Consider the following 15,901-nt stretch of genomic DNA (forward strand, 5'->3'; position numbering starts at 1 on the left):
CGGCACAGGGTAGCTAGCCTGCCGCCGTGCTACTAGGAGACCACTGGTACACCTGTCCACACCAATCAGTTTTGCAAGTCTGCACGCAACTGAACGGTGCACGCCTGCGCGTCTCTGTTGGCCAGGGACCCTCGGAGCAGCGGCAAAGGCGAGTGGCGCGCGACAACGGGACGCGGTCTGCCAGGATTCCTCGGTAGTATAGTGGTCAGTATCCCCGCCTGTCACGCGGGAGACCGGGGTTCAATTCCCCGCCGGGGAGGCACCTTTTACCCGACGGCCCCGTGACGGCGAGGAAAAAAGCAATTGTTCCGATACCGGGAGTCGAACCCGGGCCGCCTGGGTGAAAGCCAGGAATCCTAACCGCTAGACCATATCGGAGACCTGGTCCCTCAGCGCACGTCTGTCGAGTCGCCGTTTCTGCCGCACGCCACAACAATAGAGTGGAAGGCACCCGGCAACACACATCACACACTGCCAGCCACGACTCGACGCGGTTGGCCGGCAGACATGCAAAAGAAGCGTGCATCGACCGGGAATCGAACCCGGGTCACCCGCGTGGCAGGCGAGTATTCTACCACTAGACCACCGATGCTTGACGGCCAATCCCTGGCGGCGGCCGTACAGGTCTCGATATCCCGATGGCGTTGCGGGCGACGCGAGGAGCGAGCGAAGTAACTCCTGGCACGCCAGCCGTCAACCAGTCCTCGGTAGTATAGTGGTCAGTATCCCCGCCTGTCACGCGGGAGACCGGGGTTCAATTCCCCGCCGGGGAGGGCTTCCTTTTTCGCACGCCCGCTTGACCTTATGCGGCCGGCGACCGCGAGGAGCGGCATAAAACGAAGTACCAAAACAAAACAAAACAAAACAAAACAAAGTGCGGCGACGCAGAAAGACGAAGACCACGGGCGGGGCAAAACAAAACACAATAACAAATACAATAAAACCAACACGCCAGCATAACAGAAAACTTTAAAAGGACAACGGGCTCCGGCGTGCGCACAGGCAGCGACGGAGGGACTCGGCGGCGAGACGCGCGAGGAAAAAGGGGCGCGCGAACGCGCCCGCGTGAATATCGGCGAGAAGGCACCAGGGGGAGTCGAACCCTCGACCTTCTGTTTACTAGACAGACGCTCTAACCAACTGAGCTATGGCGCCGACAGCGGGGCCAGGCGTGCCGCGATCTGCACTGCCGATACATAAATGAGAGGAAACGGTCGGGCACCGCTAGCGAGGGAGCAAAACCTGGGACCACCTCCGACGGGACTCGAACCCGCAATCCCCGGCTTAGGAGGCCGATGCCTTATCCATTGGGCCACGGAGGCTGGCTTCTGGGGTGGGGAAAATAGCCGTGGTCGACCTGTCGGAGGGACGACGCGCTCGTTCGAACGGTGTACACGCGGCACAGGGTAGCTAGCCTGCCGCCGTGCTACTAGGAGACCACTGGTACACCTGTCCACACCAATCAGTTTTGCAAGTCTGCACGCAACTGAACGGTGCACGCCTGCGCGTCTCTGTTGGCCAGGGACCCTCGGAGCAGCGGCAAAGGCGAGTGGCGCGCGACAACGGGACGCGGTCTGCCAGGATTCCTCGGTAGTATAGTGGTCAGTATCCCCGCCTGTCACGCGGGAGACCGGGGTTCAATTCCCCGCCGGGGAGGCACCTTTTACCCGACGGCCCCGTGACGGCGAGGAAAAAAGCAATTGTTCCGATACCGGGAGTCGAACCCGGGCCGCCTGGGTGAAAGCCAGGAATCCTAACCGCTAGACCATATCGGAGACCTGGTCCCTCAGCGCACGTCTGTCGAGTCGCCGTTTCTGCCGCACGCCACAACAATAGAGTGGAAGGCACCCGGCAACACACATCACACACTGCCAGCCACGACTCGACGCGGTTGGCCGGCAGACATGCAAAAGAAGCGTGCATCGACCGGGAATCGAACCCGGGTCACCCGCGTGGCAGGCGAGTATTCTACCACTAGACCACCGATGCTTGACGGCCAATCCCTGGCGGCGGCCGTACAGGTCTCGATATCCCGATGGCGTTGCGGGCGACGCGAGGAGCGAGCGAAGTAACTCCTGGCACGCCAGCCGTCAACCAGTCCTCGGTAGTATAGTGGTCAGTATCCCCGCCTGTCACGCGGGAGACCGGGGTTCAATTCCCCGCCGGGGAGGGCTTCCTTTTTCGCACGCCCGCTTGACCTTATGCGGCCGGCGACCGCGAGGAGCGGCATAAAACGAAGTACCAAAACAAAACAAAACAAAACAAAACAAAGTGCGGCGACGCAGAAAGACGAAGACCACGGGCGGGGCAAAACAAAACACAATAACAAATACAATAAAACCAACACGCCAGCATAACAGAAAACTTTAAAAGGACAACGGGCTCCGGCGTGCGCACAGGCAGCGACGGAGGGACTCGGCGGCGAGACGCGCGAGGAAAAAGGGGCGCGCGAACGCGCCCGCGTGAATATCGGCGAGAAGGCACCAGGGGGAGTCGAACCCTCGACCTTCTGTTTACTAGACAGACGCTCTAACCAACTGAGCTATGGCGCCGACAGCGGGGCCAGGCGTGCCGCGATCTACACTGCCGATACATAAATGAGAGGAAACGGTCGGGCACCGCTAGCGAGGGAGCAAAACCTGGGACCACCTCCGACGGGACTCGAACCCGCAATCCCCGGCTTAGGAGGCCGATGCCTTATCCATTGGGCCACGGAGGCTGGCTTCTGGGGTGGGGAAAATAGCCGTGGTCGACCTGTCGGAGGGACGACGCGCTCGTTCGAACGGTGTACACGCGGCACAGGGTAGCTAGCCTGCCGCCGTGCTACTAGGAGACCACTGGTACACCTGTCCACACCAATCAGTTTTGCAAGTCTGCACGCAACTGAACGGTGCACGCCTGCGCGTCTCTGTTGGCCAGGGACCCTCGGAGCAGCGGCAAAGGCGAGTGGCGCGCGACAACGGGACGCGGTCTGCCAGGATTCCTCGGTAGTATAGTGGTCAGTATCCCCGCCTGTCACGCGGGAGACCGGGGTTCAATTCCCCGCCGGGGAGGCACCTTTTACCCGACGGCCCCGTGACGGCGAGGAAAAAAGCAATTGTTCCGATACCGGGAGTCGAACCCGGGCCGCCTGGGTGAAAGCCAGGAATCCTAACCGCTAGACCATATCGGAGACCTGGTCCCTCAGCGCACGTCTGTCGAGTCGCCGTTTCTGCCGCACGCCACAACAATAGAGTGGAAGGCACCCGGCAACACACATCACACACTGCCAGCCACGACTCGACGCGGTTGGCCGGCAGACATGCAAAAGAAGCGTGCATCGACCGGGAATCGAACCCGGGTCACCCGCGTGGCAGGCGAGTATTCTACCACTAGACCACCGATGCTTGACGGCCAATCCCTGGCGGCGGCCGTACAGGTCTCGATATCCCGATGGCGTTGCGGGCGACGCGAGGAGCGAGCGAAGTAACTCCTGGCACGCCAGCCGTCAACCAGTCCTCGGTAGTATAGTGGTCAGTATCCCCGCCTGTCACGCGGGAGACCGGGGTTCAATTCCCCGCCGGGGAGGGCTTCCTTTTTCGCACGCCCGCTTGACCTTATGCGGCCGGCGACCGCGAGGAGCGGCATAAAACGAAGTACCAAAACAAAACAAAACAAAACAAAACAAAGTGCGGCGACGCAGAAAGACGAAGACCACGGGCGGGGCAAAACAAAACACAATAACAAATACAATAAAACCAACACGCCAGCATAACAGAAAACTTTAAAAGGACAACGGGCTCCGGCGTGCGCACAGGCAGCGACGGAGGGACTCGGCGGCGAGACGCGCGAGGAAAAAGGGGCGCGCGAACGCGCCCGCGTGAATATCGGCGAGAAGGCACCAGGGGGAGTCGAACCCTCGACCTTCTGTTTACTAGACAGACGCTCTAACCAACTGAGCTATGGCGCCGACAGCGGGGCCAGGCGTGCCGCGATCTACACTGCCGATACATAAATGAGAGGAAACGGTCGGGCACCGCTAGCGAGGGAGCAAAACCTGGGACCACCTCCGACGGGACTCGAACCCGCAATCCCCGGCTTAGGAGGCCGATGCCTTATCCATTGGGCCACGGAGGCTGGCTTCTGGGGTGGGGAAAATAGCCGTGGTCGACCTGTCGGAGGGACGACGCGCTCGTTCGAACGGTGTACACGCGGCACAGGGTAGCTAGCCTGCCGCCGTGCTACTAGGAGACCACTGGTACACCTGTCCACACCAATCAGTTTTGCAAGTCTGCACGCAACTGAACGGTGCACGCCTGCGCGTCTCTGTTGGCCAGGGACCCTCGGAGCAGCGGCAAAGGCGAGTGGCGCGCGACAACGGGACGCGGTCTGCCAGGATTCCTCGGTAGTATAGTGGTCAGTATCCCCGCCTGTCACGCGGGAGACCGGGGTTCAATTCCCCGCCGGGGAGGCACCTTTTACCCGACGGCCCCGTGACGGCGAGGAAAAAAGCAATTGTTCCGATACCGGGAGTCGAACCCGGGCCGCCTGGGTGAAAGCCAGGAATCCTAACCGCTAGACCATATCGGAGACCTGGTCCCTCAGCGCACGTCTGTCGAGTCGCCGTTTCTGCCGCACGCCACAACAATAGAGTGGAAGGCACCCGGCAACACACATCACACACTGCCAGCCACGACTCGACGCGGTTGGCCGGCAGACATGCAAAAGAAGCGTGCATCGACCGGGAATCGAACCCGGGTCACCCGCGTGGCAGGCGAGTATTCTACCACTAGACCACCGATGCTTGACGGCCAATCCCTGGCGGCGGCCGTACAGGTCTCGATATCCCGATGGCGTTGCGGGCGACGCGAGGAGCGAGCGAAGTAACTCCTGGCACGCCAGCCGTCAACCAGTCCTCGGTAGTATAGTGGTCAGTATCCCCGCCTGTCACGCGGGAGACCGGGGTTCAATTCCCCGCCGGGGAGGGCTTCCTTTTTCGCACGCCCGCTTGACCTTATGCGGCCGGCGACCGCGAGGAGCGGCATAAAACGAAGTACCAAAACAAAACAAAACAAAACAAAACAAAGTGCGGCGACGCAGAAAGACGAAGACCACGGGCGGGGCAAAACAAAACACAATAACAAATACAATAAAACCAACACGCCAGCATAACAGAAAACTTTAAAAGGACAACGGGCTCCGGCGTGCGCACAGGCAGCGACGGAGGGACTCGGCGGCGAGACGCGCGAGGAAAAAGGGGCGCGCGAACGCGCCCGCGTGAATATCGGCGAGAAGGCACCAGGGGGAGTCGAACCCTCGACCTTCTGTTTACTAGACAGACGCTCTAACCAACTGAGCTATGGCGCCGACAGCGGGGCCAGGCGTGCCGCGATCTACACTGCCGATACATAAATGAGAGGAAACGGTCGGGCACCGCTAGCGAGGGAGCAAAACCTGGGACCACCTCCGACGGGACTCGAACCCGCAATCCCCGGCTTAGGAGGCCGATGCCTTATCCATTGGGCCACGGAGGCTGGCTTCTGGGGTGGGGAAAATAGCCGTGGTCGACCTGTCGGAGGGACGACGCGCTCGTTCGAACGGTGTACACGCGGCACAGGGTAGCTAGCCTGCCGCCGTGCTACTAGGAGACCACTGGTACACCTGTCCACACCAATCAGTTTTGCAAGTCTGCACGCAACTGAACGGTGCACGCCTGCGCGTCTCTGTTGGCCAGGGACCCTCGGAGCAGCGGCAAAGGCGAGTGGCGCGCGACAACGGGACGCGGTCTGCCAGGATTCCTCGGTAGTATAGTGGTCAGTATCCCCGCCTGTCACGCGGGAGACCGGGGTTCAATTCCCCGCCGGGGAGGCACCTTTTACCCGACGGCCCCGTGACGGCGAGGAAAAAAGCAATTGTTCCGATACCGGGAGTCGAACCCGGGCCGCCTGGGTGAAAGCCAGGAATCCTAACCGCTAGACCATATCGGAGACCTGGTCCCTCAGCGCACGTCTGTCGAGTCGCCGTTTCTGCCGCACGCCACAACAATAGAGTGGAAGGCACCCGGCAACACACATCACACACTGCCAGCCACGACTCGACGCGGTTGGCCGGCAGACATGCAAAAGAAGCGTGCATCGACCGGGAATCGAACCCGGGTCACCCGCGTGGCAGGCGAGTATTCTACCACTAGACCACCGATGCTTGACGGCCAATCCCTGGCGGCGGCCGTACAGGTCTCGATATCCCGATGGCGTTGCGGGCGACGCGAGGAGCGAGCGAAGTAACTCCTGGCACGCCAGCCGTCAACCAGTCCTCGGTAGTATAGTGGTCAGTATCCCCGCCTGTCACGCGGGAGACCGGGGTTCAATTCCCCGCCGGGGAGGGCTTCCTTTTTCGCACGCCCGCTTGACCTTATGCGGCCGGCGACCGCGAGGAGCGGCATAAAACGAAGTACCAAAACAAAACAAAACAAAGTGCGGCGACGCAGAAAGACGAAGACCACGGGCGGGGCAAAACAAAACACAATAACAAATACAATAAAACCAACACGCCAGCATAACAGAAAACTTTAAAAGGACAACGGGCTCCGGCGTGCGCACAGGCAGCGACGGAGGGACTCGGCGGCGAGACGCGCGAGGAAAAAGGGGCGCGCGAACGCGCCCGCGTGAATATCGGCGAGAAGGCACCAGGGGGAGTCGAACCCTCGACCTTCTGTTTACTAGACAGACGCTCTAACCAACTGAGCTATGGCGCCGACAGCGGGGCCAGGCGTGCCGCGATCTACACTGCCGATACATAAATGAGAGGAAACGGTCGGGCACCGCTAGCGAGGGAGCAAAACCTGGGACCACCTCCGACGGGACTCGAACCCGCAATCCCCGGCTTAGGAGGCCGATGCCTTATCCATTGGGCCACGGAGGCTGGCTTCTGGGGTGGGGAAAATAGCCGTGGTCGACCTGTCGGAGGGACGACGCGCTCGTTCGAACGGTGTACACGCGGCACAGGGTAGCTAGCCTGCCGCCGTGCTACTAGGAGACCACTGGTACACCTGTCCACACCAATCAGTTTTGCAAGTCTGCACGCAACTGAACGGTGCACGCCTGCGCGTCTCTGTTGGCCAGGGACCCTCGGAGCAGCGGCAAAGGCGAGTGGCGCGCGACAACGGGACGCGGTCTGCCAGGATTCCTCGGTAGTATAGTGGTCAGTATCCCCGCCTGTCACGCGGGAGACCGGGGTTCAATTCCCCGCCGGGGAGGCACCTTTTACCCGACGGCCCCGTGACGGCGAGGAAAAAAGCAATTGTTCCGATACCGGGAGTCGAACCCGGGCCGCCTGGGTGAAAGCCAGGAATCCTAACCGCTAGACCATATCGGAGACCTGGTCCCTCAGCGCACGTCTGTCGAGTCGCCGTTTCTGCCGCACGCCACAACAATAGAGTGGAAGGCACCCGGCAACACACATCACACACTGCCAGCCACGACTCGACGCGGTTGGCCGGCAGACATGCAAAAGAAGCGTGCATCGACCGGGAATCGAACCCGGGTCACCCGCGTGGCAGGCGAGTATTCTACCACTAGACCACCGATGCTTGACGGCCAATCCCTGGCGGCGGCCGTACAGGTCTCGATATCCCGATGGCGTTGCGGGCGACGCGAGGAGCGAGCGAAGTAACTCCTGGCACGCCAGCCGTCAACCAGTCCTCGGTAGTATAGTGGTCAGTATCCCCGCCTGTCACGCGGGAGACCGGGGTTCAATTCCCCGCCGGGGAGGGCTTCCTTTTTCGCACGCCCGCTTGACCTTATGCGGCCGGCGACCGCGAGGAGCGGCATAAAACGAAGTACCAAAACAAAACAAAACAAAACAAAACAAAGTGCGGCGACGCAGAAAGACGAAGACCACGGGCGGGGCAAAACAAAACACAATAACAAATACAATAAAACCAACACGCCAGCATAACAGAAAACTTTAAAAGGACAACGGGCTCCGGCGTGCGCACAGGCAGCGACGGAGGGACTCGGCGGCGAGACGCGCGAGGAAAAAGGGGCGCGCGAACGCGCCCGCGTGAATATCGGCGAGAAGGCACCAGGGGGAGTCGAACCCTCGACCTTCTGTTTACTAGACAGACGCTCTAACCAACTGAGCTATGGCGCCGACAGCGGGGCCAGGCGTGCCGCGATCTACACTGCCGATACATAAATGAGAGGAAACGGTCGGGCACCGCTAGCGAGGGAGCAAAACCTGGGACCACCTCCGACGGGACTCGAACCCGCAATCCCCGGCTTAGGAGGCCGATGCCTTATCCATTGGGCCACGGAGGCTGGCTTCTGGGGTGGGGAAAATAGCCGTGGTCGACCTGTCGGAGGGACGACGCGCTCGTTCGAACGGTGTACACGCGGCACAGGGTAGCTAGCCTGCCGCCGTGCTACTAGGAGACCACTGGTACACCTGTCCACACCAATCAGTTTTGCAAGTCTGCACGCAACTGAACGGTGCACGCCTGCGCGTCTCTGTTGGCCAGGGACCCTCGGAGCAGCGGCAAAGGCGAGTGGCGCGCGACAACGGGACGCGGTCTGCCAGGATTCCTCGGTAGTATAGTGGTCAGTATCCCCGCCTGTCACGCGGGAGACCGGGGTTCAATTCCCCGCCGGGGAGGCACCTTTTACCCGACGGCCCCGTGACGGCGAGGAAAAAAGCAATTGTTCCGATACCGGGAGTCGAACCCGGGCCGCCTGGGTGAAAGCCAGGAATCCTAACCGCTAGACCATATCGGAGACCTGGTCCCTCAGCGCACGTCTGTCGAGTCGCCGTTTCTGCCGCACGCCACAACAATAGAGTGGAAGGCACCCGGCAACACACCTCACACACTGCCAGCCACGACTCGACGCGGTTGGCCGGCAGACATGCAAAAGAAGCGTGCATCGACCGGGAATCGAACCCGGGTCACCCGCGTGGCAGGCGAGTATTCTACCACTAGACCACCGATGCTTGACGGCCAATCCCTGGCGGCGGCCGTACAGGTCTCGATATCCCGATGGCGTTGCGGGCGACGCGAGGAGCGAGCGAAGTAACTCCTGGCACGCCAGCCGTCAACCAGTCCTCGGTAGTATAGTGGTCAGTATCCCCGCCTGTCACGCGGGAGACCGGGGTTCAATTCCCCGCCGGGGAGGGCTTCCTTTTTCGCACGCCCGCTTGACCTTATGCGGCCGGCGACCGCGAGGAGCGGCATAAAACGAAGTACCAAAACAAAACAAAACAAAACAAAACAAAGTGCGGCGACGCAGAAAGACGAAGACCACGGGCGGGGCAAAACAAAACACAATAACAAATACAATAAAACCAACACGCCAGCATAACAGAAAACTTTAAAAGGACAACGGGCTCCGGCGTGCGCACAGGCAGCGACGGAGGGACTCGGCGGCGAGACGCGCGAGGAAAAAGGGGCGCGCGAACGCGCCCGCGTGAATATCGGCGAGAAGGCACCAGGGGGAGTCGAACCCTCGACCTTCTGTTTACTAGACAGACGCTCTAACCAACTGAGCTATGGCGCCGACAGCGGGGCCAGGCGTGCCGCGATCTACACTGCCGATACATAAATGAGAGGAAACGGTCGGGCACCGCTAGCGAGGGAGCAAAACCTGGGACCACCTCCGACGGGACTCGAACCCGCAATCCCCGGCTTAGGAGGCCGATGCCTTATCCATTGGGCCACGGAGGCTGGCTTCTGGGGTGGGGAAAATAGCCGTGGTCGACCTGTCGGAGGGACGACGCGCTCGTTCGAACGGTGTACACGCGGCACAGGGTAGCTAGCCTGCCGCCGTGCTACTAGGAGACCACTGGTACACCTGTCCACACCAATCAGTTTTGCAAGTCTGCACGCAACTGAACGGTGCACGCCTGCGCGTCTCTGTTGGCCAGGGACCCTCGGAGCAGCGGCAAAGGCGAGTGGCGCGCGACAACGGGACGCGGTCTGCCAGGATTCCTCGGTAGTATAGTGGTCAGTATCCCCGCCTGTCACGCGGGAGACCGGGGTTCAATTCCCCGCCGGGGAGGCACCTTTTACCCGACGGCCCCGTGACGGCGAGGAAAAAAGCAATTGTTCCGATACCGGGAGTCGAACCCGGGCCGCCTGGGTGAAAGCCAGGAATCCTAACCGCTAGACCATATCGGAGACCTGGTCCCTCAGCGCACGTCTGTCGAGTCGCCGTTTCTGCCGCACGCCACAACAATAGAGTGGAAGGCACCCGGCAACACACATCACACACTGCCAGCCACGACTCGACGCGGTTGGCCGGCAGACATGCAAAAGAAGCGTGCATCGACCGGGAATCGAACCCGGGTCACCCGCGTGGCAGGCGAGTATTCTACCACTAGACCACCGATGCTTGACGGCCAATCCCTGGCGGCGGCCGTACAGGTCTCGATATCCCGATGGCGTTGCGGGCGACGCGAGGAGCGAGCGAAGTAACTCCTGGCACGCCAGCCGTCAACCAGTCCTCGGTAGTATAGTGGTCAGTATCCCCGCCTGTCACGCGGGAGACCGGGGTTCAATTCCCCGCCGGGGAGGGCTTCCTTTTTCGCACGCCCGCTTGACCTTATGCGGCCGGCGACCGCGAGGAGCGGCATAAAACGAAGTACCAAAACAAAACAAAACAAAACAAAACAAAGTGCGGCGACGCAGAAAGACGAAGACCACGGGCGGGGCAAAACAAAACACAATAACAAATACAATAAAACCAACACGCCAGCATAACAGAAAACTTTAAAAGGACAACGGGCTCCGGCGTGCGCACAGGCAGCGACGGAGGGACTCGGCGGCGAGACGCGCGAGGAAAAAGGGGCGCGCGAACGCGCCCGCGTGAATATCGGCGAGAAGGCACCAGGGGGAGTCGAACCCTCGACCTTCTGTTTACTAGACAGACGCTCTAACCAACTGAGCTATGGCGCCGACAGCGGGGCCAGGCGTGCCGCGATCTACACTGCCGATACATAAATGAGAGGAAACGGTCGGGCACCGCTAGCGAGGGAGCAAAACCTGGGACCACCTCCGACGGGACTCGAACCCGCAATCCCCGGCTTAGGAGGCCGATGCCTTATCCATTGGGCCACGGAGGCTGGCTTCTGGGGTGGGGAAAATAGCCGTGGTCGACCTGTCGGAGGGACGACGCGCTCGTTCGAACGGTGTACACGCGGCACAGGGTAGCTAGCCTGCCGCCGTGCTACTAGGAGACCACTGGTACACCTGTCCACACCAATCAGTTTTGCAAGTCTGCACGCAACTGAACGGTGCACGCCTGCGCGTCTCTGTTGGCCAGGGACCCTCGGAGCAGCGGCAAAGGCGAGTGGCGCGCGACAACGGGACGCGGTCTGCCAGGATTCCTCGGTAGTATAGTGGTCAGTATCCCCGCCTGTCACGCGGGAGACCGGGGTTCAATTCCCCGCCGGGGAGGCACCTTTTACCCGACGGCCCCGTGACGGCGAGGAAAAAAGCAATTGTTCCGATACCGGGAGTCGAACCCGGGCCGCCTGGGTGAAAGCCAGGAATCCTTTTTTTTTTTTTTCTTGTAAAATATTTATTCACAATAATAAGTATATACATTACATATAAACAGTGTTTACACAGTTCATATAATTCCATATATAGTAGCATTGTGTATTACAAATGTAATTAATTCAAGGCAAGAAATATATTTGATATTAAAAACAGGTATTTTTGGTTATTTATATTATTATATTAGTTGAGTTGACTATTTGTACAATAATAAAAAGTAAAATAAGTTATGTACAGTTAAAAACATTGCCCATTTTTACAAACTGATAATACAAATGGAAAGATATCAATCATAATGTTGCGAATAATATTAGCAAGAAGGAATCATTTACATGAGTGCTTTCTGAGAAAATGAAGAAAAGCGAACAAAATCCCAGATTCGATGTTAATTTTAGTTAGCGGAGATAGCGGCTTTAAATTTTAAAATAGTTATCTAGAGGTACGGTTATTAGCATATTTGATATCTTTAAACATAGACAGGGAAAATATAAGCTTGAAGGAAGTATATAAACAGGCATTCTCTGAGATAATTAGTCCAACATGTTTCCATAGAAATTCCATATTCAATTTGTTAGTATACAGTATAATGTGGAAAAAAGCTTTAATTTTAGATAAAATTTCTTAAAGTTGCATATTTCCTTATATTTGGTAACTTTCGTATTAAAAAAAGGTAGTTTGAGCTAGAAAGGTGCATTACATCAAGAATTTTCAAGTGTATTGTACTCAAAAAGGTTTACACAGGTAGGATTCCATATTAGATTTGTTAGAATAAAGTGAACAGTGTCACTGAGGAAAATATGCTTTAAATTCAGAGAGTATTTCTAAAAGGTACATATGTGGATATTTTTGGTGGCTTTAAGCTTAAAGGAATGTAGTATAATCAAGAAAGTTTTAATAACTTCATAAATTAAAGAGAATATTTACTGAAAAGGTTTACAATAGGCAATTACAATGTTAATATGTGTTGGTTACTGGATAACCAAGACTAAGGATGTTGGCATATCCAAACAAGTCTGGATACTGAAGACTTGTGTCACAGACCCAAAAAGAGAACTGCGATAATTAAAGATGCATTTAATAAGGAACATTCTAGGATACACTATTCGAAAGGGTTTACATGCTAGATTTTTATAGTAAAAAGAGAGTACTAGACTTTAGATTTAAAAAGTTTTTCTCCATGATTCAAAAAATTAGGTCGTTTACGATCAAACTTGGGCGGAGCTTAACAGCGCAGGGCACGTGACATAAAGGTATTAGTGTAAACACCGTAGTAAAAAAAGTTACTCTAGCGTAAAGCCAGGAATCCTAACCGCTAGACCATATCGGAGACCTGGTCCCTCAGCGCACGTCTGTCGAGTCGCCGTTTCTGCCGCACGCCACAACAATAGAGTGGAAGGCACCCGGCAACACACATCACACACTGCCAGCCACGACTCGACGCGGTTGGCCGGCAGACATGCAAAAGAAGCGTGCATCGACCGGGAATCGAACCCGGGTCACCCGCGTGGCAGGCGAGTATTCTACCACTAGACCACCGATGCTTGACGGCCAATCCCTGGCGGCGGCCGTACAGGTCTCGATATCCCGATGGCGTTGCGGGCGACGCGAGGAGCGAGCGAAGTAACTCCTGGCACGCCAGCCGTCAACCAGTCCTCGGTAGTATAGTGGTCAGTATCCCCGCCTGTCACGCGGGAGACCGGGGTTCAATTCCCCGCCGGGGAGGGCTTCCTTTTTCGCACGCCCGCTTGACCTTATGCGGCCGGCGACCGCGAGGAGCGGCATAAAACGAAGTACCAAAACAAAACAAAACAAAACAAAACAAAGTGCGGCGACGCAGAAAGACGAAGACCACGGGCGGGGCAAAACAAAACACAATAACAAATACAATAAAACCAACACGCCAGCATAACAGAAAACTTTAAAAGGACAACGGGCTCCGGCGTGCGCACAGGCAGCGACGGAGGGACTCGGCGGCGAGACGCGCGAGGAAAAAGGGGCGCGCGAACGCGCCCGCGTGAATATCGGCGAGAAGGCACCAGGGGGAGTCGAACCCTCGACCTTCTGTTTACTAGACAGACGCTCTAACCAACTGAGCTATGGCGCCGACAGCGGGGCCAGGCGTGCCGCGATCTGCACTGCCGATACATAAATGAGAGGAAACGGTCGGGCACCGCTAGCGAGGGAGCAAAACCTGGGACCACCTCCGACGGGACTCGAACCCGCAATCCCCGGCTTAGGAGGCCGATGCCTTATCCATTGGGCCACGGAGGCTGGCTTCTGGGGTGGGGAAAATAGCCGTGGTCGACCTGTCGGAGGGACGACGCGCTCGTTCGAACGGTGTACACGCGGCACAGGGTAGCTAGCCTGCCGCCGTGCTACTAGGAGACCACTGGTACACCTGTCCACACCAATCAGTTTTGCAAGTCTGCACGCAACTGAACGGTGCACGCCTGCGCGTCTCTGTTGGCCAGGGACCCTCGGAGCAGCGGCAAAGGCGAGTGGCGCGCGACAACGGGACGCGGTCTGCCAGGATTCCTCGGTAGTATAGTGGTCAGTATCCCCGCCTGTCACGCGGGAGACCGGGGTTCAATTCCCCGCCGGGGAGGCACCTTTTACCCGACGGCCCCGTGACGGCGAGGAAAAAAGCAATTGTTCCGATACCGGGAGTCGAACCCGGGCCGCCTGGGTGAAAGCCAGGAATCCTAACCGCTAGACCATATCGGAGACCTGGTCCCTCAGCGCACGTCTGTCGAGTCGCCGTTTCTGCCGCACGCCACAACAATAGAGTGGAAGGCACCCGGCAACACACATCACACACTGCCAGCCACGACTCGACGCGGTTGGCCGGCAGACATGCAAAAGAAGCGTGCATCGACCGGGAATCGAACCCGGGTCACCCGCGTGGCAGGCGAGTATTCTACCACTAGACCACCGATGCTTGACGGCCAATCCCTGGCGGCGGCCGTACAGGTCTCGATATCCCGATGGCGTTGCGGGCGACGCGAGGAGCGAGCGAAGTAACTCCTGGCACGCCAGCCGTCAACCAGTCCTCGGTAGTATAGTGGTCAGTATCCCCGCCTGTCACGCGGGAGACCGGGGTTCAATTCCCCGCCGGGGAGGGCTTCCTTTTTCGCACGCCCGCTTGACCTTATGCGGCCGGCGACCGCGAGGAGCGGCATAAAACGAAGTACCAAAACAAAACAAAACAAAACAAAACAAAGTGCGGCGACGCAGAAAGACGAAGACCACGGGCGGGGCAAAACAAAACACAATAACAAATACAATAAAACCAACACGCCAGCATAACAGAAAACTTTAAAAGGACAACGGGCTCCGGCGTGCGCACAGGCAGCGACGGAGGGACTCGGCGGCGAGACGCGCGAGGAAAAAGGGGCGCGCGAACGCGCCCGCGTGAATATCGGCGAGAAGGCACCAGGGGGAGTCGAACCCTCGACCTTCTGTTTACTAGACAGACGCTCTAACCAACTGAGCTATGGCGCCGACAGCGGGGCCAGGCGTGCCGCGATCTACACTGCCGATACATAAATGAGAGGAAACGGTCGGGCACCGCTAGCGAGGGAGCAAAACCTGGGACCACCTCCGACGGGACTCGAACCCGCAATCCCCGGCTTAGGAGGCCGATGCCTTATCCATTGGGCCACGGAGGCTGGCTTCTGGGGTGGGGAAAATAGCCGTGGTCGACCTGTCGGAGGGACGACGCGCTCGTTCGAACGGTGTACACGCGGCACAGGGTAGCTAGCCTGCCGCCGTGCTACTAGGAGACCACTGGTACACCTGTCCACACCAATCAGTTTTGCAAGTCTGCACGCAACTGAACGGTGCACGCCTGCGCGTCTCTGTTGGCCAGGGACCCTCGGAGCAGCGGCAAAGGCGAGTGGCGCGCGACAACGGGACGCGGTCTGCCAGGATTCCTCGGTAGTATAGTGGTCAGTATCCCCGCCTGTCACGCGGGAGACCGGGGTTCAATTCCCCGCCGGGGAGGCACCTTTTACCCGACGGCCCCGTGACGGCGAGGAAAAAAGCAATTGTTCCGATACCGGGAGTCGAACCCGGGCCGCCTGGGTGAAAGCCAGGAATCCTAACCGCTAGACCATATCGGAGACCTGGTCCCTCAGCGCACGTCTGTCGAGTCGCCGTTTCTGCCGCACGCCACAACAATAGAGTGGAAGGCACCCGGCAACACACATCACACACTGCCAGCCACGACTCGACGCGGTTGGCCGGCAGACATGCAAAAGAAGCGTGCATCGACCGGGAATCGAACCCGGGTCACCCGCGTGGCAGGCGAGTATTCTACCACTAGACCACCGATGCTTGACGGCCAATCCCTGGCGGCGGCCGTACAGGTCTCGA

General features: G+C 58.3%; 62 non-coding genes across 62 annotated transcripts; 21 read left to right on the top strand and 41 right to left on the bottom strand.

Annotated features, from left to right (window-relative positions):
* Positions 1–187: 187 nt before the first annotated feature.
* Trnad-guc (transfer RNA aspartic acid (anticodon GUC)) lies at positions 188–259 on the top strand. Its single transcript has one exon. It is a non-coding gene; the product is annotated as a tRNA-Asp (tRNA).
* A 47-nt stretch (positions 260–306) lies between these two features.
* On the bottom strand, positions 307–378 carry Trnae-uuc (transfer RNA glutamic acid (anticodon UUC)). Its single transcript has one exon. It is a non-coding gene; the product is annotated as a tRNA-Glu (tRNA).
* Positions 379–521: 143 nt separating this feature from the next.
* Positions 522–592, bottom strand: Trnag-gcc (transfer RNA glycine (anticodon GCC)). The gene has a single exon. It is a non-coding gene; the product is annotated as a tRNA-Gly (tRNA).
* Positions 593–701: 109 nt separating this feature from the next.
* Trnad-guc (transfer RNA aspartic acid (anticodon GUC)) lies at positions 702–773 on the top strand. The gene has a single exon. It is a non-coding gene; the product is annotated as a tRNA-Asp (tRNA).
* A 308-nt stretch (positions 774–1,081) lies between these two features.
* Trnat-agu (transfer RNA threonine (anticodon AGU)) lies at positions 1,082–1,155 on the bottom strand. Its single transcript has one exon. It is a non-coding gene; the product is annotated as a tRNA-Thr (tRNA).
* A 94-nt stretch (positions 1,156–1,249) lies between these two features.
* On the bottom strand, positions 1,250–1,322 carry Trnar-ccu (transfer RNA arginine (anticodon CCU)). Its single transcript has one exon. It is a non-coding gene; the product is annotated as a tRNA-Arg (tRNA).
* Positions 1,323–1,584: 262 nt separating this feature from the next.
* On the top strand, positions 1,585–1,656 carry Trnad-guc (transfer RNA aspartic acid (anticodon GUC)). Its single transcript has one exon. It is a non-coding gene; the product is annotated as a tRNA-Asp (tRNA).
* Positions 1,657–1,703: 47 nt separating this feature from the next.
* Trnae-uuc (transfer RNA glutamic acid (anticodon UUC)) lies at positions 1,704–1,775 on the bottom strand. Its single transcript has one exon. It is a non-coding gene; the product is annotated as a tRNA-Glu (tRNA).
* A 143-nt stretch (positions 1,776–1,918) lies between these two features.
* Positions 1,919–1,989, bottom strand: Trnag-gcc (transfer RNA glycine (anticodon GCC)). The gene has a single exon. It is a non-coding gene; the product is annotated as a tRNA-Gly (tRNA).
* A 109-nt stretch (positions 1,990–2,098) lies between these two features.
* Positions 2,099–2,170, top strand: Trnad-guc (transfer RNA aspartic acid (anticodon GUC)). Its single transcript has one exon. It is a non-coding gene; the product is annotated as a tRNA-Asp (tRNA).
* A 308-nt stretch (positions 2,171–2,478) lies between these two features.
* Positions 2,479–2,552, bottom strand: Trnat-agu (transfer RNA threonine (anticodon AGU)). Its single transcript has one exon. It is a non-coding gene; the product is annotated as a tRNA-Thr (tRNA).
* Positions 2,553–2,646: 94 nt separating this feature from the next.
* Trnar-ccu (transfer RNA arginine (anticodon CCU)) lies at positions 2,647–2,719 on the bottom strand. Its single transcript has one exon. It is a non-coding gene; the product is annotated as a tRNA-Arg (tRNA).
* Positions 2,720–2,981: 262 nt separating this feature from the next.
* Trnad-guc (transfer RNA aspartic acid (anticodon GUC)) lies at positions 2,982–3,053 on the top strand. Its single transcript has one exon. It is a non-coding gene; the product is annotated as a tRNA-Asp (tRNA).
* Positions 3,054–3,100: 47 nt separating this feature from the next.
* On the bottom strand, positions 3,101–3,172 carry Trnae-uuc (transfer RNA glutamic acid (anticodon UUC)). Its single transcript has one exon. It is a non-coding gene; the product is annotated as a tRNA-Glu (tRNA).
* A 143-nt stretch (positions 3,173–3,315) lies between these two features.
* Trnag-gcc (transfer RNA glycine (anticodon GCC)) lies at positions 3,316–3,386 on the bottom strand. Its single transcript has one exon. It is a non-coding gene; the product is annotated as a tRNA-Gly (tRNA).
* Positions 3,387–3,495: 109 nt separating this feature from the next.
* Positions 3,496–3,567, top strand: Trnad-guc (transfer RNA aspartic acid (anticodon GUC)). Its single transcript has one exon. It is a non-coding gene; the product is annotated as a tRNA-Asp (tRNA).
* A 308-nt stretch (positions 3,568–3,875) lies between these two features.
* On the bottom strand, positions 3,876–3,949 carry Trnat-agu (transfer RNA threonine (anticodon AGU)). Its single transcript has one exon. It is a non-coding gene; the product is annotated as a tRNA-Thr (tRNA).
* Positions 3,950–4,043: 94 nt separating this feature from the next.
* On the bottom strand, positions 4,044–4,116 carry Trnar-ccu (transfer RNA arginine (anticodon CCU)). The gene has a single exon. It is a non-coding gene; the product is annotated as a tRNA-Arg (tRNA).
* Positions 4,117–4,378: 262 nt separating this feature from the next.
* On the top strand, positions 4,379–4,450 carry Trnad-guc (transfer RNA aspartic acid (anticodon GUC)). The gene has a single exon. It is a non-coding gene; the product is annotated as a tRNA-Asp (tRNA).
* Positions 4,451–4,497: 47 nt separating this feature from the next.
* Positions 4,498–4,569, bottom strand: Trnae-uuc (transfer RNA glutamic acid (anticodon UUC)). Its single transcript has one exon. It is a non-coding gene; the product is annotated as a tRNA-Glu (tRNA).
* A 143-nt stretch (positions 4,570–4,712) lies between these two features.
* Trnag-gcc (transfer RNA glycine (anticodon GCC)) lies at positions 4,713–4,783 on the bottom strand. The gene has a single exon. It is a non-coding gene; the product is annotated as a tRNA-Gly (tRNA).
* Positions 4,784–4,892: 109 nt separating this feature from the next.
* Trnad-guc (transfer RNA aspartic acid (anticodon GUC)) lies at positions 4,893–4,964 on the top strand. Its single transcript has one exon. It is a non-coding gene; the product is annotated as a tRNA-Asp (tRNA).
* Positions 4,965–5,272: 308 nt separating this feature from the next.
* Trnat-agu (transfer RNA threonine (anticodon AGU)) lies at positions 5,273–5,346 on the bottom strand. The gene has a single exon. It is a non-coding gene; the product is annotated as a tRNA-Thr (tRNA).
* Positions 5,347–5,440: 94 nt separating this feature from the next.
* Positions 5,441–5,513, bottom strand: Trnar-ccu (transfer RNA arginine (anticodon CCU)). Its single transcript has one exon. It is a non-coding gene; the product is annotated as a tRNA-Arg (tRNA).
* Positions 5,514–5,775: 262 nt separating this feature from the next.
* On the top strand, positions 5,776–5,847 carry Trnad-guc (transfer RNA aspartic acid (anticodon GUC)). Its single transcript has one exon. It is a non-coding gene; the product is annotated as a tRNA-Asp (tRNA).
* Positions 5,848–5,894: 47 nt separating this feature from the next.
* Positions 5,895–5,966, bottom strand: Trnae-uuc (transfer RNA glutamic acid (anticodon UUC)). The gene has a single exon. It is a non-coding gene; the product is annotated as a tRNA-Glu (tRNA).
* A 143-nt stretch (positions 5,967–6,109) lies between these two features.
* Positions 6,110–6,180, bottom strand: Trnag-gcc (transfer RNA glycine (anticodon GCC)). Its single transcript has one exon. It is a non-coding gene; the product is annotated as a tRNA-Gly (tRNA).
* Positions 6,181–6,289: 109 nt separating this feature from the next.
* Positions 6,290–6,361, top strand: Trnad-guc (transfer RNA aspartic acid (anticodon GUC)). Its single transcript has one exon. It is a non-coding gene; the product is annotated as a tRNA-Asp (tRNA).
* Positions 6,362–6,659: 298 nt separating this feature from the next.
* Trnat-agu (transfer RNA threonine (anticodon AGU)) lies at positions 6,660–6,733 on the bottom strand. The gene has a single exon. It is a non-coding gene; the product is annotated as a tRNA-Thr (tRNA).
* Positions 6,734–6,827: 94 nt separating this feature from the next.
* Trnar-ccu (transfer RNA arginine (anticodon CCU)) lies at positions 6,828–6,900 on the bottom strand. The gene has a single exon. It is a non-coding gene; the product is annotated as a tRNA-Arg (tRNA).
* Positions 6,901–7,162: 262 nt separating this feature from the next.
* Trnad-guc (transfer RNA aspartic acid (anticodon GUC)) lies at positions 7,163–7,234 on the top strand. Its single transcript has one exon. It is a non-coding gene; the product is annotated as a tRNA-Asp (tRNA).
* Positions 7,235–7,281: 47 nt separating this feature from the next.
* On the bottom strand, positions 7,282–7,353 carry Trnae-uuc (transfer RNA glutamic acid (anticodon UUC)). The gene has a single exon. It is a non-coding gene; the product is annotated as a tRNA-Glu (tRNA).
* A 143-nt stretch (positions 7,354–7,496) lies between these two features.
* On the bottom strand, positions 7,497–7,567 carry Trnag-gcc (transfer RNA glycine (anticodon GCC)). The gene has a single exon. It is a non-coding gene; the product is annotated as a tRNA-Gly (tRNA).
* Positions 7,568–7,676: 109 nt separating this feature from the next.
* Trnad-guc (transfer RNA aspartic acid (anticodon GUC)) lies at positions 7,677–7,748 on the top strand. Its single transcript has one exon. It is a non-coding gene; the product is annotated as a tRNA-Asp (tRNA).
* A 308-nt stretch (positions 7,749–8,056) lies between these two features.
* On the bottom strand, positions 8,057–8,130 carry Trnat-agu (transfer RNA threonine (anticodon AGU)). Its single transcript has one exon. It is a non-coding gene; the product is annotated as a tRNA-Thr (tRNA).
* Positions 8,131–8,224: 94 nt separating this feature from the next.
* Positions 8,225–8,297, bottom strand: Trnar-ccu (transfer RNA arginine (anticodon CCU)). Its single transcript has one exon. It is a non-coding gene; the product is annotated as a tRNA-Arg (tRNA).
* Positions 8,298–8,559: 262 nt separating this feature from the next.
* On the top strand, positions 8,560–8,631 carry Trnad-guc (transfer RNA aspartic acid (anticodon GUC)). The gene has a single exon. It is a non-coding gene; the product is annotated as a tRNA-Asp (tRNA).
* Positions 8,632–8,678: 47 nt separating this feature from the next.
* Trnae-uuc (transfer RNA glutamic acid (anticodon UUC)) lies at positions 8,679–8,750 on the bottom strand. Its single transcript has one exon. It is a non-coding gene; the product is annotated as a tRNA-Glu (tRNA).
* Positions 8,751–8,893: 143 nt separating this feature from the next.
* On the bottom strand, positions 8,894–8,964 carry Trnag-gcc (transfer RNA glycine (anticodon GCC)). The gene has a single exon. It is a non-coding gene; the product is annotated as a tRNA-Gly (tRNA).
* A 109-nt stretch (positions 8,965–9,073) lies between these two features.
* Trnad-guc (transfer RNA aspartic acid (anticodon GUC)) lies at positions 9,074–9,145 on the top strand. Its single transcript has one exon. It is a non-coding gene; the product is annotated as a tRNA-Asp (tRNA).
* Positions 9,146–9,453: 308 nt separating this feature from the next.
* Trnat-agu (transfer RNA threonine (anticodon AGU)) lies at positions 9,454–9,527 on the bottom strand. Its single transcript has one exon. It is a non-coding gene; the product is annotated as a tRNA-Thr (tRNA).
* A 94-nt stretch (positions 9,528–9,621) lies between these two features.
* Positions 9,622–9,694, bottom strand: Trnar-ccu (transfer RNA arginine (anticodon CCU)). Its single transcript has one exon. It is a non-coding gene; the product is annotated as a tRNA-Arg (tRNA).
* Positions 9,695–9,956: 262 nt separating this feature from the next.
* Trnad-guc (transfer RNA aspartic acid (anticodon GUC)) lies at positions 9,957–10,028 on the top strand. The gene has a single exon. It is a non-coding gene; the product is annotated as a tRNA-Asp (tRNA).
* Positions 10,029–10,075: 47 nt separating this feature from the next.
* On the bottom strand, positions 10,076–10,147 carry Trnae-uuc (transfer RNA glutamic acid (anticodon UUC)). The gene has a single exon. It is a non-coding gene; the product is annotated as a tRNA-Glu (tRNA).
* Positions 10,148–10,290: 143 nt separating this feature from the next.
* On the bottom strand, positions 10,291–10,361 carry Trnag-gcc (transfer RNA glycine (anticodon GCC)). The gene has a single exon. It is a non-coding gene; the product is annotated as a tRNA-Gly (tRNA).
* Positions 10,362–10,470: 109 nt separating this feature from the next.
* Trnad-guc (transfer RNA aspartic acid (anticodon GUC)) lies at positions 10,471–10,542 on the top strand. Its single transcript has one exon. It is a non-coding gene; the product is annotated as a tRNA-Asp (tRNA).
* A 308-nt stretch (positions 10,543–10,850) lies between these two features.
* Trnat-agu (transfer RNA threonine (anticodon AGU)) lies at positions 10,851–10,924 on the bottom strand. The gene has a single exon. It is a non-coding gene; the product is annotated as a tRNA-Thr (tRNA).
* Positions 10,925–11,018: 94 nt separating this feature from the next.
* Trnar-ccu (transfer RNA arginine (anticodon CCU)) lies at positions 11,019–11,091 on the bottom strand. The gene has a single exon. It is a non-coding gene; the product is annotated as a tRNA-Arg (tRNA).
* Positions 11,092–11,353: 262 nt separating this feature from the next.
* Positions 11,354–11,425, top strand: Trnad-guc (transfer RNA aspartic acid (anticodon GUC)). Its single transcript has one exon. It is a non-coding gene; the product is annotated as a tRNA-Asp (tRNA).
* Positions 11,426–12,997: 1,572 nt separating this feature from the next.
* Trnag-gcc (transfer RNA glycine (anticodon GCC)) lies at positions 12,998–13,068 on the bottom strand. The gene has a single exon. It is a non-coding gene; the product is annotated as a tRNA-Gly (tRNA).
* Positions 13,069–13,177: 109 nt separating this feature from the next.
* Positions 13,178–13,249, top strand: Trnad-guc (transfer RNA aspartic acid (anticodon GUC)). The gene has a single exon. It is a non-coding gene; the product is annotated as a tRNA-Asp (tRNA).
* Positions 13,250–13,557: 308 nt separating this feature from the next.
* Positions 13,558–13,631, bottom strand: Trnat-agu (transfer RNA threonine (anticodon AGU)). The gene has a single exon. It is a non-coding gene; the product is annotated as a tRNA-Thr (tRNA).
* A 94-nt stretch (positions 13,632–13,725) lies between these two features.
* Positions 13,726–13,798, bottom strand: Trnar-ccu (transfer RNA arginine (anticodon CCU)). The gene has a single exon. It is a non-coding gene; the product is annotated as a tRNA-Arg (tRNA).
* Positions 13,799–14,060: 262 nt separating this feature from the next.
* On the top strand, positions 14,061–14,132 carry Trnad-guc (transfer RNA aspartic acid (anticodon GUC)). Its single transcript has one exon. It is a non-coding gene; the product is annotated as a tRNA-Asp (tRNA).
* Positions 14,133–14,179: 47 nt separating this feature from the next.
* Trnae-uuc (transfer RNA glutamic acid (anticodon UUC)) lies at positions 14,180–14,251 on the bottom strand. Its single transcript has one exon. It is a non-coding gene; the product is annotated as a tRNA-Glu (tRNA).
* Positions 14,252–14,394: 143 nt separating this feature from the next.
* On the bottom strand, positions 14,395–14,465 carry Trnag-gcc (transfer RNA glycine (anticodon GCC)). Its single transcript has one exon. It is a non-coding gene; the product is annotated as a tRNA-Gly (tRNA).
* Positions 14,466–14,574: 109 nt separating this feature from the next.
* On the top strand, positions 14,575–14,646 carry Trnad-guc (transfer RNA aspartic acid (anticodon GUC)). Its single transcript has one exon. It is a non-coding gene; the product is annotated as a tRNA-Asp (tRNA).
* A 308-nt stretch (positions 14,647–14,954) lies between these two features.
* On the bottom strand, positions 14,955–15,028 carry Trnat-agu (transfer RNA threonine (anticodon AGU)). The gene has a single exon. It is a non-coding gene; the product is annotated as a tRNA-Thr (tRNA).
* A 94-nt stretch (positions 15,029–15,122) lies between these two features.
* Trnar-ccu (transfer RNA arginine (anticodon CCU)) lies at positions 15,123–15,195 on the bottom strand. The gene has a single exon. It is a non-coding gene; the product is annotated as a tRNA-Arg (tRNA).
* A 262-nt stretch (positions 15,196–15,457) lies between these two features.
* Trnad-guc (transfer RNA aspartic acid (anticodon GUC)) lies at positions 15,458–15,529 on the top strand. The gene has a single exon. It is a non-coding gene; the product is annotated as a tRNA-Asp (tRNA).
* Positions 15,530–15,576: 47 nt separating this feature from the next.
* On the bottom strand, positions 15,577–15,648 carry Trnae-uuc (transfer RNA glutamic acid (anticodon UUC)). Its single transcript has one exon. It is a non-coding gene; the product is annotated as a tRNA-Glu (tRNA).
* Positions 15,649–15,791: 143 nt separating this feature from the next.
* On the bottom strand, positions 15,792–15,862 carry Trnag-gcc (transfer RNA glycine (anticodon GCC)). Its single transcript has one exon. It is a non-coding gene; the product is annotated as a tRNA-Gly (tRNA).
* Positions 15,863–15,901: the final 39 nt, after the last annotated feature.

This window comes from Patella vulgata, chromosome 1 (assembly GCF_932274485.2).
Source record: "Patella vulgata chromosome 1, xgPatVulg1.2, whole genome shotgun sequence".
NCBI classification, from domain to species: domain Eukaryota; kingdom Metazoa; phylum Mollusca; class Gastropoda; family Patellidae; genus Patella; species Patella vulgata.